Source organism: Saccopteryx bilineata, chromosome 6 (assembly GCF_036850765.1).
Source record: "Saccopteryx bilineata isolate mSacBil1 chromosome 6, mSacBil1_pri_phased_curated, whole genome shotgun sequence".
Classification (NCBI taxonomy): domain Eukaryota; kingdom Metazoa; phylum Chordata; class Mammalia; order Chiroptera; family Emballonuridae; genus Saccopteryx; species Saccopteryx bilineata.
The window spans coordinates 14,074,314-14,093,193 of record NC_089495.1 but is presented as its reverse complement, the minus strand read 5'-3'; the positions used below and the strand labels follow the sequence as shown (position 1 = coordinate 14,093,193).

The window sequence follows — 18,880 nt, the reverse complement described above, 5'->3', positions numbered from 1 at the left end:
TACTATGAAAGCATAATATATTATTTTAAATAAAGTATCAGCCATCAAGAAATAAAGTAAGAATGGGGGGATCACTAGAAAACAACAGAACACACAATATGTAGACTACCAAATTTGTTTCTTGTTGGCCAAGTACATATAAAAACTTTGAAATTTCATTATAAAGACTATAAAAACTGCTGGAGAGAACCTAAACTTTTTCTACTTCATAGCACTAAAATATGTTTCTTAGATGAAATATCATAGAGCTCCATCTGAGATAGTGGGTATATACTAGTACTTGTGAACATTGGTGGGTACATATAGAAATAGAAACTAAATGAATAAGGAAACATTCTCCAAATATGTAGATTGGATTTGAGACCACAACCTCTTACAGTTTTTCACCATAAAACCTAACATAACACCAAAAGGCAACTCGAGTAAAACATTTAAGGTAGGAAAACAGACTACCAAGAGAATTTCATCTGAACCTCCACTATCCCGTGGTTGGGCTTCAGCCAGCAATGACCAGTGAGAGTCTGAAGGACAGCAAGTCTCCCCAACAAGTCCACATACATCGTCCTTCTCTCGAGTAGGGGCTTGGGGTTTAATGAGCAAAATTCATTTGTTAGGAAAAAGATCATTGTCTTTTTATAAAGGTATATTATCATATTCATATGTTTTAGAGTCAAGCATCTAGACCAAGATATGTATAGAAGTATATATTATACATGAGGGGGAGAGGAATTTAAAGAAGGGTGGATACTAACCACAGACTTAGCCTTCTCCAGAAAACTGTCCCAGACAACCATGGCTAACTTCTGCCTATTGGCCTCCAGCATCCACGTGCCAAGCCAAAATGGACAGAAATAAATTTATAAAATCATGCTGATAATAGTAACTATGCCCCTCCTACCACTTACTGAGTATCTGTCACTATGTGACATACCTTACATTTACTATCTCAAAACTTCACAGTAATCATGACGAGGCCAAGTTTTCCCTCTAAGGATGAAGGATTCTAAATTTGGGATGCAGAGAAAGAAATCATTTCTTATAGAACACCCCAAGAAAGATCACTGTAACAAATAACGGTATGTTCTGTTTCTTTTATTCTTAATTATTAATAATGACGATAATGTCTGATACCTACTGCATGTGTATTAAGCACCAGGCAGTCACTACAATGAGAACCTTCCAGAATTTCATACTTGCAATACTCCCATGGAATCGGTGCTATTGTTTTTTTGTTTGTTTGTTTGTTTTTGTATTTTTCTGAAGTAAGAAGCGGGAAGGCAGAGAGACTCCTGCATAAGTCTGACTGGGATCCACCTGGCATGCCCACTAGGGGGCAATGCTATGCCCATCTGGGGCCTTGCTCTGTTGCAACTGGATCCATTCTAATGCCTGAGGCAGAGGCCTTGGAGCCATCCTTAGCACTCAGGTCAACTTTGCTCCAATGGAGCCTTGTCTGCAGGAGGGGAAGAGAGAGATAGAGAGAAGATAGAGGGGGAAGGGTGTAGAAGTAAATGGGTGTTCTCCTGTGTGCCCTGGCCGGGAATCAAACCGGGGACTTTCACATGCCAGGCTGATGCTCTACCACTGAGCCAACTAGGCAGGGCCTGCCTCAGTGCTATTGTTATTCCCAGTTCATAATGAGGAACCCGAGGCTTAATGAGGTTAAATAACTTCTCTAAACGCATGCAAGTAGCTAATGGCAAAACCAGGTCCAATGCAGCAGTTAGGACTTCAGAGCAGGGGCTTTTAATTACTTTGCCCTACAATTAATATCTCAGTTGGGAATCATGCATAAAGCCCAGAGGAGCTAAATCATTTGCTCCTAACAGATGTGAATCAAAGACTTTTACAAAATCAATAACTTTAGAAATGTTCTAGCAGCTTCAGCAAAATACAGAAAACAATCTGGTTAAATAGGCAGGACGATAGACCATTTCTATCTTACCTTTCCTCACACAGAGGAGGCGTGGCCTCAGAGTGTGCATGCAAGCTTGTCTTCCTGTCTTTCTCCAGCGTGATCATGGACAGCACTCTTCCCTAGAAGGTAACCAGGTCCATATAATAAATCATCTTATAAGGATATTTTTTTTAAGACACAGAGAGAGAGAGTCAGAGAGAGGGATAGATAGGGACAGACAGACTGAATGGAGAGAGATGAGAAGCATCAATCATCAGTTTTTCGTTGCGACACCTTAGTTGTTCATTGATTGCTTTCTCATATGTGCCTTGACCGTGGGCCTTCAGCAGACCGAGTGACCCCTTGCTTGAGCCAGCGACCTTGGGTCCAAGCTGGTGAGCTTTGCTCAAATGAGATGAGACCACGCTCAAGCTGGAGACCTTGGGGTCTCGAACCTGGGTCCTCCACATCCCAGTCCGATGCTCTATCTATTGCGCCACTGCCTGGTCAGGCTTTATAAGGATTTTTTAATTTGAAAATTCCCTGGCATGATGTCAAATACCTTGGTTTCTTTATTTCACAGACCATTTACTTGGGTACTGTCAAGTCATAACTTCCTTCCAAAGATGATCTTTCTTATAATAATTGGCTTTCATACTGCTTTAGTCATGATAACCATTAAGATTACAATTAACTGTTGTTGGCCCAACATACTAGAAACTATGTAATGAAAGGATTGAAAAATAATTTGTCTTCTTGTCTTCAAGTATTCAAAGTGACATTCAGAAATTGAACACTGAAAAAGCAATATTATTTCAAAGTAGTATTTTCTTCAGCAGTGACATCTCAAGAAACATTTTTAACCCAGATTTTGAAGAACAGATAGAAGTATATCGAATACATTTTTAAAATATTATGCCCTGATGTAATTTACAGAGAAGAGGGCAAAATAGTCCCAAAATAGTCCCATTGATAGATGTGACCACCTTTTTTTAATAATAGCTCTTTCATAGGATATCTACACTTTTACTAAAGGACTATTTCTCCTTTTTAAACTGAGGTTTTAAGTTAAAATAAGCAGAAAGAATGCAATGAAGGCTCCTTTAAGCACAAAATGTGGGTTTCAAATGATTTGATTACATGAATTTTCTGTCCAATTAAACTTTAACCTGGAAATCTTGTTTGCTTCAATGCTTGCCTCATGAGAATTGTCCAATAAATACACATTTATTTTCCATGCTAAGAACTTTGCAATTCACTGTTTGAAACTCTACTAGTTGTTTTGACTTTTCCTTTAATAAGAATAATTTAGTAAATATAAATTTATCTTTGCACACTAACTAAAGATCTATAATCATTGTTAGAAACCCTAATTATTAAAAACAAAATAGACATAAGAATTTGAATGGTTAGTATGAACAGGTAGTAACCTCAAACCAGGCCCTTGAGATTTTAGAAATATTTCTGCCCTGAATGATTTGATTGTAAATTTACCTTTTCAAAATGTTTAATGAAGCAAGGGGAAAATCTAGTTTTAGAAGCATATTTTTCACAATATACTTTTTTCTGAAAAGATGGATATAAATGGAATTTTATAAATGGCATCATCATGCTTTAGACCAGGGGTCAGGAACCTATGGCTCATGAGCCAGATGTGGCTCTTTTGATGGCTGCATCTGGCTTGCAGACAAATCTTTAATAAAAAAAATAATAACGTTAAAAATATAAAACATTCTCATGTATTACAATCTATTCACTTCCTACCGCTCATGTTCATGGTTGCTGGTGGCTGGAGCCAATCACAGCTGTGCTCCGGGACAACACCAAATTTTTATTGGATAATGCATAACATACACGGGTCATTGTATGGCTCTCACGGAATTACATTTTAAAATATTTGGCATTCATGGCTCTCTCAGCCAAAAAGGTTCCCGCCCCCTGCTTTAGACTTACTTGGGGAATTCCAGGGCTAATTCTTTAAGAAAACAAATAAATGCAAGCTAATTTATATATCTGGTTTCATTCCATTGAGATGGCAAATGTTGGATGTGCACCAAGTGAGGTCAAACTTGACCCAGAATAAAAATAGTTGTCCATCAGGGTGTCTGAGCCAACTTGGAAATTACACCGCTTTCACTGGACTATCCTTGGGCTCTGAATTAAATTGATTTCTTGCTTTGAGTTTCTGAACTAACTGTTACAATATTTCTTCTCACTGGTTCTCAAAACACACACATGTATACATACACACACTCACGTTTATGTACAGAGTATTACAGTAAACCATAGGCAGTTTCTGTTTTCCAACAGAGTTAATCATACATTTTGCAAATAGAACAGCATTGTCTATATAAAACACATTTATTCTGGTATTACTGCCTCCACTGGATTTTATAATCTTTTACTGTTACCTTTATCATTCATTTTCATCTGCTCCTGATTTTGTCTTCAATTCTTTCAAAAACATGGAGAGGTGAGGTTTCTATCATTTTGCAGGTAATCATCTTCAAAGCTAGTAGTCTGAATCATTTTATGCCCCAGATGGATTTCAGGTGAAACTTACAGACCTGTCTCCTTTGACCTTCACATAAATCCAGGTTGAATTCTCTTTGATAAGAGAACAGGATTGGTACTTGGCAGTAGAAATTCCTATTGTTGACCTGGAGGCTGGGTGGTTCTCTGTTTGGGACTCACTACATACGGCAGGTCTGTTATTTATCACATGTTAAGATCTCTTCAATTTAATTTCTTATTCTTGTGTATAGTATTTGATTTGTCTTATATACTATGCTGATTTTTTATTTTTTACTTACTATTGACTGTATCTAAATTTCTCTCATGTCTGGCTTTTCCTTACTCATGCTACTGCTTCTACCTTAGATCAGACCTCATCTGTTCTCACCTAGACTAAGGCAACAGCCTAACTAGTTTCATAATTTTCAGCTTCATTGCTTCCTAATAAGTCTTCCATAGTAAGCATTTGATGAATGCTCGTGCAATGAATAAGTGAATTCATACTGCTGTAAACACTGTGAAACCTTCAAGGTGCAGTACTTGTAGGATTCTAATACAATATTTAACTCACCAAAGCACAAATCTACTTATTCAGAAAGAATTTGTTAAAGAGGACTTTTTACCTTATTTCTCCAACTCCAACTCTCAAACCCTTGACTCTACTATACATTCTTACCTCTGGGAATTTCTGGGAGTGTTGGTTTCTAGGTAGGTTCTACACTCAGTGCTTTGCAAAAAGGAAAAGGATTACCAAGAATAACTGAATCCACGCTGAAATGGAAAATATGTCCAAATCACTGTGTACACTTAAAGTACAATGAATGGGCTGGAAGACAGTGTGGGTCCTGAAGACAGCAACCAATTCTGACCTAAGAACCACTGGTAACCCTTCACCATGTGAATAAGAAATAGTTTTTGCCCTAGTCCAACTGGGACCATCTTTGGGGTGTCACAAATGGTATCTAGACCAGATCAGCTGCTTCCTGCCTCTGGGCCATTGCTTGTGAATCCTGGATTGGTTGTGCAATCCCAGCTCTTTCTAATGCGAACACTCTGTAGGAGACTGATCTGATGATGCCTGTCTCCTGTGGTCCAGAGCAGGCTACCATGGAGACAAGCACCCTCTCTGTACACTGAGATAAGGAAAGTATTTTAGGCTCCTTTAGCTGTAAAAGCGTTTTCCTGCTTGAAAGGTGAGTGAAGAAGAATCCCTCATTGAACCAAAACATACTCTTCAAATGGCTCCTCTGAACATCCCCGACACAGGAGATGAGATTTGGTTACACCAAGCACAACATTGTGTGGCATACACCTGCACTGTCGCCATTTAGGTTTATGCTCAGTGCACCTTTATTAAGTCACACGACATATTGGCCTTTGTAGTGAAGCTCACAGCGTTCAAATAATATTCATTTTTCTTGCTTTTCCTGAGAGGTGGATATCAACTCATGCCAAACTGACACTTTTCCCACATCCCTCCCATTGTGTTACAACTATTATACACCTTTGATTTCTCTCCCCAGAGATAGAGGCCAAGGGACAGGGCTACCATGCAGATTGATGTAGTCACAAGTAGTTTAACTTTTGCTTTTATATTCTTTGATTTACTTGATTTTTCCACTCATCTACTAACCCCAAGCAGTTCAGCTTCTGGAACACCCAGGAGTTATTCCGGATGTTTTCATCTTTCTCATCCCAGTCCCCATCATCCAGTGAATCACTGAGTGTGATGAATTTAACTCCTGACTTTAAAAAAAAAAATTCTCTTTTCTCCTTTCTTACAGACCTCGTGCTGATTCGGGCCATTCTTATCTTTGACATGGACTATTTAAGTATTTTTCTTTCTTTCTTCTTACATTACCCCCCCTTGACTTACCCTCTGTTTGGTTGCTAGAATGATCTATGTAGAATATAAACCTGAAAACTTTCCATGGCTTAGGATATGACTGAATTTCTTTGGGTAACACACAAATTGAAGTAGTATCAGAATTGCACCCTATCATCTTTGTTACACTTCATGCAGGAACGGGATGTTAATCAGAAAATATTCATTAAACAGACAACATTTATTTAGATGTCAAAAGTGTATAGTATAATAGTCACCATGCGTAGGTAGAATGTTAACCTCTGCTATGGAATTGTCAAACCCTTTAGCTTTTGAATTTTTTCATATCTTGACTTAAAGCCATATCCATAGATGGTCCCTGACTTGACTCACAGTTACATGTAGTCAGCTGTGGGGCATAGCCTTTCCAGCCTTCAATATTTATGGTTGCTCAAGATGACTACATCTTTTCCAATGGTTCAGTAATACATATGAATCACTGACACATGGGAACTTTTTCCTCATGTGTAAGCAGTATTTGTCATGGAGGACAGGTATCTTTGGAGTAGCTGGGACCTGCTGAATGAAAATCATCAACATGTTGGCATTACTTCCTAGTGCAGTCACCTTTCAAGTGAGAACCCTCTGACTACAGCATTCACAGAAGATCCAGCTCTTTGTTCCTGGGTACACACCACGGACACATGTGCTTAAGAAAAGGATACACAGAACACCCACTGGGGGTCACCCAACACTCCTTATCATTTTATTTACCACACAATAGTTCTATCTTTAGAAAAAGAGCAGTAAGTTGCAATTAGAAGTAAGGGACTCCCATATGTCAAAACCAGTTGTTAGCTGTTTAAAGAAAATTACTGTACAATGTGTAACCTTGGTACATCTGGCATAAAATATTGTTCCCCAAGCTACATTGTACTTGCATTTCTGAAAGAAGCCAGCTCAGGAAAATTTCCCTGTTTGAAGTTTACTTTCTCAGCATATTAATGTTCTAGTTAAGTTTAGAATAGATCAGCTCTCAAAATTTTCTATTTCCCTGGTATTCTTCCCTTTTTAGAATTCTCCTCATTCTTGTAATTGTTTGAGAAGCACAAAACCCTGCTCTTCTACCATCATCAGAACTTACCCTTTGCCTTCAAAATTAACTTTTAATCTTTGTGACCGTGATTAAATGAAAACAAACACCATTGGCATTTCCTGTTCCCTGACCTGCGTTTCCAGCCCCTCCGAGGTCAGCTCCCACGACAGCCTGTTCTTGCTGTGAAAGTTATTTCAGAATACAATCTTTGCTCTGTGCTAACACAATCATTAACTAGTAGTATTCTCTTTAATTCAACAGCCTACTTATTGCTGACACCTGCTGAACATACTAACAGCAGCTAACATGTCTAAATCTTTCCTGAGAATTTCTATCAATTTCAGAGCCCATCAAGGCATGAAATTCCCCATTTTCTGTCAGTTTATTTCTTTATGCATGGGCCAATTGGAATCCATCTTTTCCATCTGTTCCCCATAACAAATTCATTAATAAATATGCTGGGGAATCTACTGGGGTATATATTTTATCAACTTCATTAAAGAAGATCACTTTGCCTTTGCTTAATCCTAAGTTTTTTTTTTCCTAATAATTCTCTTATCTTTCTTTAGAGATAAATTAATTACGGTCATGCCCGTTCACTGCGATTTCAAACCCCAGCTCTCTACTATATTATTTTAATCAGTCTTTACTGACTGTTTTCTCTGGCTAATTATAATACAAATGAATATTTGAACTAAAAATTTGTGATCAAACTTTTTCAATACTAGTATTTTTGCAAAGAAAATGGAACCTATCATTTCATTTCTCTTTAAAAAATTATTAATATTGCCGTGTGCTGAAGTCACTAATATTCACGTTTCTTATTGCTAAGGATGAGACTTCTTAGAGAAGAGCCCAAGCCCTTCCGGCTTGTCTGGGTCAATGGCACTCAACCTATCTGGGGTCACGAACAGGGAGACCTGGACCCTGAGCAGACAGCAGCCAGGCGCAGGGAGTGGAGGGTGAGGGCTCCTCACGGGTCCGGTGCTGCTATCACAGAACACCAGATGCCAGGCCTGGCACCTTGGCCACACGGCCTGGAAGAGGAATGTTCATGCCACTGCTGCACTTGACTCGGCAGACTCACCTCTTTGGGTTCTTTGTTCCCTGTTGGAAGTCTGAGGCCAGAGCTGGGCTGAGCTAGACCACAGGACCAGAGAAAGGCCGTGGCTGGCCTTTCCGGACCCCACACATGAAACCATGCCGCAGAGTAGGCGTTAGGTGTGTCTGTGGGAAGGCATTGCTCACGCGCAGGGACCCAGCTCAGAAGATGCCGTGCAGCCTAAGCAGCGTGCACTGGCCTTGACCTTGATCTTGCCTTGACATAATTTTTTTTTTTCCCAACCATTTGCAAGAACTTGGTGTAGGTTCCTGATTTGGGTTCCCTGTGAGCCCATTGCCCTAACTCATTCTACTTTCTTTTCCACATCTTGGGTTCTTGGAAGCATCCAACTAGTAAATCACATTTTCCCAAGTCTAAAAACTAAGGGCAGAGGTAGAAGGTGGATAGATGGAGGAGTCAGTTTCATGTTGATGCGGCGGCAGTTCTAGGACAGAGGGAACCGGCCTGAGAATCAGAAGGGGGTGTGTGCGGGGGTGTCCAGGCTCTGTCAGAGCTCACTGGGGGCTCGCCGCCCTCCCTTCTGTCCCTTCTGCGGGAGAATGCTGGGCTGGAAGGAACCGGTCCCAGGCCGCCCTCACCCTCTGACAGTCTGTGATTTTCCAGCTCATGATGCTCTCCGAGGCCACGGGTGCGATTCTGCGATACGTGTGTGCTTTGTTCCCTTAATGGGGGTGGAGGCAGCGGCTCTATTTGGCACAAGCTGAGCTCTGTCAGTACAATGCAGCTGATTGGCTAGGCCCCAAAAGCAGACCCCAGAGAGATATTGATTCTGACAGGCAAACAATTAAAGGGGGAAATTGGTGCCATGTGGATAAGACATCCGTGTGGCTGTGATACCCTGGGCCAGGTCTTCAGCCTCACTTTCGGTTTAATTGGTATGGACAGAAATGCTCCTGAGGCCACTCTTAAGGGGGGCTGGAGACCGTCGGGGGAACTAGAAATCTACACTGAAATTTTCAAATCTCTTTTTATTTTTCAAGACTTCCAATAGCAGAAATGATTCACTCTTTATATTTCTTACTTCTGAAGCCAAGTAATATGTTAGAAAATTAGTCAAAAATCTAATTTGAACGCCACGGGAGTACACACTGGGGGACGCGAGCGTTTGGCGAGTTTTGCTCCCAAGTTCCCCAACACCTGCTACCAACATTGTCTCCGGCCTTCCATCCTTTTGCTCTGTTCTTTTTCATATTTTTATATATTCCCACACTATCCTTACTCTTTAAAAGTATGCCGATTTCTGTGATTCTGTCACAGACTTTCATAATGGCCATGAATGAGGTGATGAGAGGCCCAGATCCCTCCCTATCATGGAAAACGGTTTTACAAACGCAGGCCTTTTTGGTGCACGTGTGTCAGCACCAGCAGCCAGGCCCTGGTGCTCACCGTTGGTGTGGTGGTGGGTGCTCTGCCTGGTGTATTTTAACCTGTCCCACCTGCCCTAATTCGGCTCAAGAGTGCAGATGTCAGCGCCCTTTACCGAGCCTTCTCTCCACGCTGGCCTCTTCAGTTCATGTATTATTTGGCTTGGGCTGCGATAATAGAATACCACACACTAGGTGGCTTACACAACAGAAAGACAGAAAGGCATTTCTCACAACTCTGGAAGCTAGAAGTCCATGGGCAAGGGGCTGGCTAATTCGGTTCCAGATGAGAACTGTCTTCCTGACTTAGGGAAGGCCACCTTCCTGCTGGAAAGGAGTGGGGGAGGGAGTAAGGGACAGACGCTCTCACGGCCTCTCCCATGAGGCTGTAGGGATGGAGGGGCCAGTTCAAGTCCTGGCTCAACCTCAGGACCCTCATTTACAAAACCAAAATATGAACAGTCTCTGCCACCTCGGGTTATTGTGAAGATCAAAGGAGATACACATGCGAAGTGCTTCCCGGTGGCCAGGATACAGAAAAACTCCAAAATGTCAGTTATGGTAATGACTTTTGTATTGCAAAAAGCATTTTGATATCAGTTGAAGTAAATTGAATTGAGCATAATTAATTCAATAGAAAATGGTTAGTCATTAGAGGATTTTGTACAAAGGAATGATATGTTAATAAATGCATTGTTTAAAATTTAATGTGTCAGAATTCTGTAGGAATGGGCAGAATGAAGGAAGGCAGGAGATAGAATATGTGTTAGGCAGTAACTGTAATAGCCCTGGGGACAAGTCAGTAACGAGGGCCTCTTTACATCTGGAGTGGCAGTAATGATCAATCAATTACACAGATGTTGAGGAAGTAAAATCGGTGGAGGAGGGGGATGGAGAGGAGCAGGATAAGGCAACAACTTGGATACAGGGGAAGGGAGGGGAAAACCCAAGAGGAACATGTAGCACGAGGGTGCAGATAGAGAGGGGCGTTGAAGGACACACTGGATTTTAGGGTGGTGGCACTTTTGGTTGCAAACACTGAATCTAAGAGACCAGTTGGGCTGTCCAAGACGCAGCCCACAGTGGAGCTCGGTGCTAAGTTTGGGGCGAACAAGCTGATGCCCAGGGAGCAGGAACCAGACCTCATGAAATCAGCAGTGAATTCGAAAGAACAGCCCATGGTAAATGTGGGGGTCAGGTTTGAAATGACTTAGAGTGAGTGAACGATGCGGCTTGGAAGGCATCTTTTAAACAAAGCTAATAGGGTGGTAGATAGCAGGGCACAGTGCATTTTCTCTATTTTAACACTGATGAACCCGGTTATGTTTTTGAGTATAGAGCAGGTGCAGACAGAAGGGATAAATTGAAAATGATTTCCAGGGAGGAAAATGGTTAGAGCAAGGTCCCGGGGGAGGTGATTAAGCTGACGAGCCTAGACTCAAGGAGTTAGTGACTTTCTCAGTGTGGAGGGCTGGGTGGTGGAGTAGAGTGACTGACTCCCTGTCCTGCTGGTTGGGGTGGGGACAGGGGACTGCTGGGGACAGGCTGTGTGAGGCTGAGCCTTGAAGCATTGGCTGGATTCTAACACATAGACCGATGGGGAAGGGTGTTCCGGGATGTTGTGTGGGCGATTTTAAGGAGTCAAGAAAAGGCAGTGAAACCTACTCCAGAAGTGAGAACACTGTATTAGTTTCTTGTGAATGCTGTAACAAATTACCACAAACTTGGTGGCTTAAAGCAACAGTTTTCTATACCCCCAGCTTTGGAGGCCAGGCGTCTGAAATCCAGGTCTCAGCAGGGCCACACCCCCTCTGGAGGCTGTAGGTGTGAATCATTCCTGCCTCTCCAGCTTCCAGTGGCTGTGAGCATTCCTGGGTTTGTGACGGCATCATTACAATATCTACCTTCATTTTTTTTTTTTTGTTGAATTTACTAGGGTGACGCTAGTTCACATGATTATACAGGTTTCGGGTGCTCATGTCATCTCTCCTGTGTGTCTATTTCAAATCTCTCTCTGTCTCTCTCTTATAAGGATACGTACAATTGCACTTAGGACCCACTCAGGTGATCCAGGATAATCAAATCTGCAAAAATCCCTTTTCCAAATAAGGTAACAGTCACAGGTTAATTAATTCTGGGAATTGGTACAGGGATGTATCTCTAGGAACTATTAGCAGACCAGCACAAATACTTTACAGAATATGATAAATGCAGTGAGAATTCAAAATAAATAAATTAGGATAAGCCATATATGTTGGATGTCAGAAGACAACGATCTAGAATGGCAGGTTTCTTATAGTTACAATTACTAGAATTGTTTTTTTAATATATTTTAATTTTTTTAGAAAATTGAATTTAATAGTGATATTGAACAATAAGAGTACATAGGTTTCAGGTAAACATTTCCATGGCATTTGAACTGTTAATTATGTTGTATACCCATCACACGAAGTCAAGTCATTTTCAGTCACCTTATATTTGTTCTTCCTTACACCCTCCCCCATCCCCCTCTCCCACAATTAATGGAATTGTAATGAGAATATATAACAATGCAATGTGTTCATGTGTATACGCTGTGTGACCCCGCCATGGTAACTTATAAAACGAAAAACCAAAAAGCCACTTTTTCTACCTAATGACAACTTAAGGATAACATTTTTGAAGGAACAAAATTATAAATATATAATTGGATTATTTGTTATTAGGAAGGTCAGTAACCACAGCTTCTTAGTAACCCTCCAGAAAATATCAAAGGATGCCAAAATCCTGCTCGGCTATGGTACTTTGCGTGAGAACAACTTGTTTTACTTGGGTTACAGTAGCTCGTTTTGCTAAAATATCAAAAATAACATATTTCAAGTCACTTGCAAGAAAAATATTTGTAAGAACTACAAAGTCTCGAGGTGTACAGACCTGCACACCACATGGTATGAATTTATGGTGGCAAACTTCAATAATAAAGACCCAGTCTGGGGCAGCCCGTAAGTTGTGACTTCCCCTTCCTGCAGCCAGGTTGCGGTTCTTAATTAAACAGTAGTTCTTCCATCCTTTAAACAACCAAATCTTTATAACAGCCTCAGAACTGTGTAAAGGGGGAAGTATGTTTCTCAAATACTGTAATTTGTTTGTGCAAAGCCTTCCTCAGTACACAGAGCACCTTCTCTTCTGCCCAGACCATAGAATGTCTGGCTAACAGGAAGTGCAATCTTTCCTTCATCCCTTGAACTACGAGTGTATACCTAGGTGAGTACACCCACGTTCTCGTTCCACAACCACGCTTTGTTACAAGGACCCCGTCGACCCCTTGCTCCTGGAATGCCCTTTCTTGCTTCCCTGCCTGATCAATGGCTGTGCGGGGCTTTGCATACAGCACACGTGCATCTGCAAAGCTAGCCTTCACCGCTCAAGCTGCCCATGCTCTCTCCAGACTAGCCAGCAGTCTCTTCCTCTTACTGAGTTGAAATCAGTTTTCCTGCAGTTTCCAATCATTTGGGCTAAGTTAGACCATTTGGAGCACATGAAACAACAATATGCAACCCTCTTCCAAGCACAGCTCATCAAAAGTCTGAAGACAGTGACAATGTGCCTTCTTGCCACATGGTTTGCTCCCGGCTCTATGACCCAGACCTTCTTGCCACATGGTTTGCTCCAGGCTCTATGACCCAGACCTTCTTGCCACATGGTTTGCTCCAGGCTCTATGACCCAGACCCTTTCAATCATCCTATACACCTCCTAAGTCCTGGTCCTGTCACCATGCTGCCTGCCTCTTGTTATTACTGATGTTCTCGATCCCTTTCAGCGTGTTCTTCCCCCCTGCACTAACACCCGTGTCCCAGATTGGGCCTGAGGGGTGGGTGCCCCAAGCAGAACGGGACCACATCACAAGGACAGCCTGAGTCTCTCCAAACAGCCTAAAATACCTGAGCCTTCTTGATGCCGCGTCACATTTTCTTTACAAAAACAGTTTCTAGCAGGGGATTTAAAACTCTTTGGACGTAGTCTGGGACCAAGTCCATAATTGGCCTCCATGCTTTCTCGGTCTGTTTATATTTTTCCACCGTTGCCCATGGACTTGCCATGTCCACTTGTTACACATTGTATTTGCTTGTAAATACTCATACAATATTTACAGCTTGGCACGTAGTTTACCAAGGAGCACAGTCACCTGTAAAAGTGACCGATCAGAGAAAACACCTTTAATGGCACGGGTTTTCTCAGAGCTTTTCAGTAAGAATAACAAGTTGAGAACATTATTTCTTTTGATACCGATATGTTACAATAGTTTTTAAATCAAGCATCATTGACTTTGTAGAAACTGATACAAATAAGACCAAATTCTTTTTCTCTAAAAAAGATATCCTCAAAGCGTGTAATGGAACGTGGAGTGGGTGTGTGAAGCACGATCTGGCATTTATCAGACTCGCTTCTTTTCTCTACAGAGATGCCAACAATATTCTACAGCAACTTCACACAGAGAGAGTCAAGGATTCAGGGTCCACTTCTATATTAGTATCTATTCCATTCTTTTTAAAACTTTTCAAGAGCGTGATGAGAACTTATAAAAATAACTAGTTAGTTCTTTTTACTTTAACTTTTTATATGGTGACATAGATGGTAGGCCTAAAGAGATCTTGAAATAAACTATGAAGTGCTGTGTTTGAGATGCACTTGGCCATGGAGCCGACAGACCAGGCTGAAGAAGACCCATGAGCATGGAGGTGGTCTGGGTTGAGAGGTGGCCCCTTGAGCTACAGTGGGTGGCCCGCGTGGGTGCCCCGGGTGCTACTGCACATTCATTCTGGTCTTGGCCCTCCCTGAAATGCTTGTTTATGTAGCCACAGGTGCCCTGGGGGTTATGTCTTATGTTTCTAAGGCAGGAGTGTGAAAGGGCAGGAGTGTGAAAGGGCAGGTGTGAACATCAACCTCACTCTCAGGTTGTATAGTTAACATGATAGCGGTTACCCATCCCAGAGGGCTGTAAACCCCAAACATATACCTCTAGCTTAAACCTTCATAGCGTTCTAGAAGAAGCCTGTGAGCTACTTCCGGTGACCTGTAAGTTCAGTTGTGCTAAACAGCACCTTCTCCTTTTCTAGCAGCCTTGCTTGAATGTGTGAGGGTTTTTGTTCTCTTCCTTTCGTTGTCATTCACAAGATAATTCCAGGACAGGTGTGGGAGATCGTGGAGAACAGATGGCAGGTCTGATGTGTCAATTTAGTCAGCACCACCAGTGGAGCTGCCTGACTTTTTCTGTAGGGAAATCAGCAACATGACTAGAACTTTATCACTAAAATTATTGTACTGAATATGTAACGATTTCTCCCAAGGACGGAGGAAGAATCATGTCAATAAAAAAAAAGAGAACTGTCTAAGGAAACTCTCTATTGTCTAAACATTCCAGGAATACATTGGCTTCATGAAAGACTAAATGGTAGAAGCCTCTTATGAGTCAAGAGAGTATTTGGAACTAAAGAAAGTAGAGAGATCATGTGGGAGGTTGGGTCCTCTCCTGAGGGAATAGTGATCTGGATGAGTCACCTCCACTCACCTACTCAGTTCTTGGGCTGGGCTGACACCAGGAAGAAGACTAATTCAACTCCTCAGTGAAGGCAAAGTATCACAGTGCCATTCTGTAGTCCTTTTGTTCTGATCTTATTGATCATTTTGTTCTTTCTTCTTTGTTTTTTTTTTGAGCCTTTATTTTTGAGTAATGACAGTTTTTTTATTTTAAAAAGTACATGTTCAGCCCTGGCCGGTTGGCTCAGCAGTAGAGCGTCGGCCTGGTGTGCGGGGGACCCGGGTTTGATTCCCGGTCAGGGCACATAGGAGAAGCACCCATTTGCTTCTCCACCCCCACCCCTCCTTCCTCTCTGTCTCTCTCTTCCCCTCCCACAGCCAAGGCTCCACTGGAGCAAAGATGGCACGGGCGCTGGGGATGGCTTCTTGGCTTCTGCCCCAGGTGCTAGAGTGGCTCTGGTCGCCACAGAGTGACGCCCCAGAGGGGCAGAGCATCGCCCCCTGGTGGGCAGAGCGTTGCCCCTGGTGGGCATGCCGGGTGGATCCCATTCCGGCGCATGTGGGAGTCTGTCTGACTGTCTCTCCCCATTTCCAGCTTCAGAAAAATACAAAAAATAAAAATAAAAAAAATAAAAAGTACATGTTCATTTTAAACATCAAACAATACAGAAATATATAAAAAAGAATGGAAAATGTCACTCAAAGTCTCATCACCCTGATATAGAATTATTATTAATGTTAACTGATAAATGTTAATATTTATCTCTCTATAAGGACATCCAGAGAGGAAGGATAAATGGGAACAGTTTTCATATATAGGAACGATAAGCATGTTAATTTAGAGTCAGGTTTACTAAGGAATAGTTTACATTCAGTGGATTTCACCCCTGGGAGGGGTACAGTCCCATGAGTTCTGGTAAATAGTTATGGAAACTCTCCCACAATCAAGACATAGACTACGATTGTCGCCCCGTAAAGTCCCCTCATGTCCTTTCCAGTCAACTGCCTTCTCCCTCCCCCGGCTCCTGGCGAACACTGATTTGATTTCTGTCCCCATACTTTTTCTTTTTCTAGAAAGTCTTATAAGTGGAACCACGCAGTGTGTAGCTTTGTGTGCCTTCTTTCAATTAGCTTTTAATGCTTCTGAGATATCCCGTGACACTGTATATAACAACAGTCTGTTCCCTGTTATTGCTGAATGTTATTTCATTGTACCAGTGAACACTGTAAAGCTTTTCAAATTATATTAATGTTTTTTCACATTCTCACTTGTACTTAATTGCTAAAGTGGAGAAAACTTATTTTGAAAGAAACACATTGATCTGATATCCTTGCGATTCTTGCATTTTCTTCATCCCAAGAATCAGTTAGCTTTTCTAGATAGAAAGCACTATCAACAGCAATAAGAGGCAGTTTGATCTTTTCTTTTTCATTGCTCATGCAATTACTTCATCCCTTAGTCAGATATACTAAACCTACAAGGCTGGTAGCGGTAGTTAGAAATGTTATTGTCTAGGTCTGTGCCCCTGGGGAAGCCCTGGAGGGTCCCGGTCCACTGCTCAGGGCGTTTGCTTCTGGGGTTGAAGATTGGGGCCAAGAGGATGACTTTCATGCTTACTCTCTTTGTCTCTGTATTGTTTGAAACATTAACACAGACATAGAATCATCTATCATGTGTATAATTTTTAAAAATTAATACAGGAGCCCTGGCCGGTTAGCTCAGTGGTAGAGCATCGGCCTGGCGTGCAGGAGTCCCGGGTTTGATTCCCGGCCAGGGCACACAGAAGAAGTGCCCATCTGCTTCTCCACCCCTCCCCCTCTCCTTCCTCTCTGTCTCTCTCTTCCCCTCCCGCAGCCAAGGCTCCATTGGAGCAAAGTTGGCCCGGGCGCTGAGGATGGCTCCAGGGCCTCTGCCTCAGGTGCTAGAGTGGCTTTGGTTGCAACAGAGCAATGCCCCAGATGGGCAGAGCATCGCCCCCTGGTGGCATGCCAGGTGGATCCTGATCGGGCGCATGCGGGAGTCTATCTGACTGCCTCCCCATTTCCAACTTCAGAAAAATACAAAAAAAAAAAAAAACCCAGGAAAAAGACAAGGCACTCTCTAATAATGACATGCATCAACTCACTCCTCCATGTTAAAATCCCTCAGTTACAGTGATGTGGGTTGACCACAAGAGGAATGTAAATGCTTCCAGACTCTCAAAGAGAAGTTGTTGTGTTGTTGTTGTTGTTGTTGTGTTGTTTTAACTGGGAGAGTTTTCAGTTCAGGCTTGGGCGGACTATAAAACAAGTGGCCCAGCACATATCTCATGGTTTGGGAATTTCTAGATGATCTCCAAATGACTGCCTCCCTTGAATTTGCTCTGAATCACTCCTTTATTATAATTTTTATTGATTGATTTTAGAGAGAGAGAAAGGGAGAGAGAGACAGATAGAAATGTCAATCCACTCCTACTTCTGTCTTGACCAGGCATTCTGTAATAAAAATGTAAAAAATCTAGGATTTTAAAAAATATGAATGTTTGTACATCACATGCAAAAAAAACCCCCAACAAGATGAGGGAGATGTAATCATAGCTATTTAACTTTGGAATCAAACAAATGGCCTTGTCCCTATACTGGTAGTGAGGTCATTCATACAATTAGGTCCAAGGGCAACTAATGGAAGCTTCATGTCAACAAGTAACTCAGAACAATTGTTGAAATACTTAAAGTTATAGCAGAAATTATTTATAATTAGCTTCTTTATAAAAACCATTTAAAATAGCAATGACGAGTTGAATATATGTGGAGAGGTAACATACAGAATGCCTTAGCCCCAAAGCTGTCACCCAATAACTTAGGCCCTTAAAATACATTTTTTAATTCCAACAAGTGAGATAAATTTTAAAATCATAAGTATGTAAAACAAGAATAGAAAGTCACTCAACCTGCATTTATTGAGTCCCTACCCTATATCAGGCCCAGTTCCAGGTGCTGAACAAAACAGTGGGCAAACACCCAAATTCCATTCCTGGGGAGCTTATGCCCCGATTAACCGATTCTTTGTGATTTCACTGCTAACCCGGACTAATGTTTATACGTTGGGGAGTATTTTTAAATCTTTTCTCTTTGTATTTATATATGTATTTCTTCACAAAATTAGAATTGTGATGTGAGTGTCTCACACTTAAACTGATGTACCCACATTGCTACATTATTAAGTATTTCTCAACAGCATCATTTTCCTGGCATGGCTGTGTGCCAGTGTTTAAGAGAACTGTAGTTTAGTAATCGGCATTTCATTTTTTTCTTTCATCATTATAGGCAACAATATGATAAACATCTTTGTGCATAAATCTCTGCACAAATATGTGAAAACTTTTTAGGATATAATATAAGAACAGAAATTACAGGATACAGGGTTTCAGGATAGTCTTCCATTATTGAAGTTAACACATTATTAAATATTAACATTAATGTTTGACATAAATTAGCAAAGCTTTACATAAAGGTAGAACTTTCTGTATATTTCATTTAATTTAAGTAAAGGAAAAACTTTAT

The 18,880-nt window shown here is 41.4% G+C and overlaps 1 long non-coding RNA gene across 1 annotated transcript in view; it reads right to left on the bottom strand.

The window, feature by feature from the left end:
- Positions 1-18,880, bottom strand: part of LOC136309026 (uncharacterized) — a 48,928-nt gene that overhangs the window by 6,550 nt on the left and 23,498 nt on the right. Inside the window, exon 3 of the long non-coding RNA XR_010726215.1 lies at positions 1,946-2,037. This is a non-coding gene — a long non-coding RNA (uncharacterized lncRNA). The remainder of the gene's footprint in view (positions 1-1,945; positions 2,038-18,880) is intronic.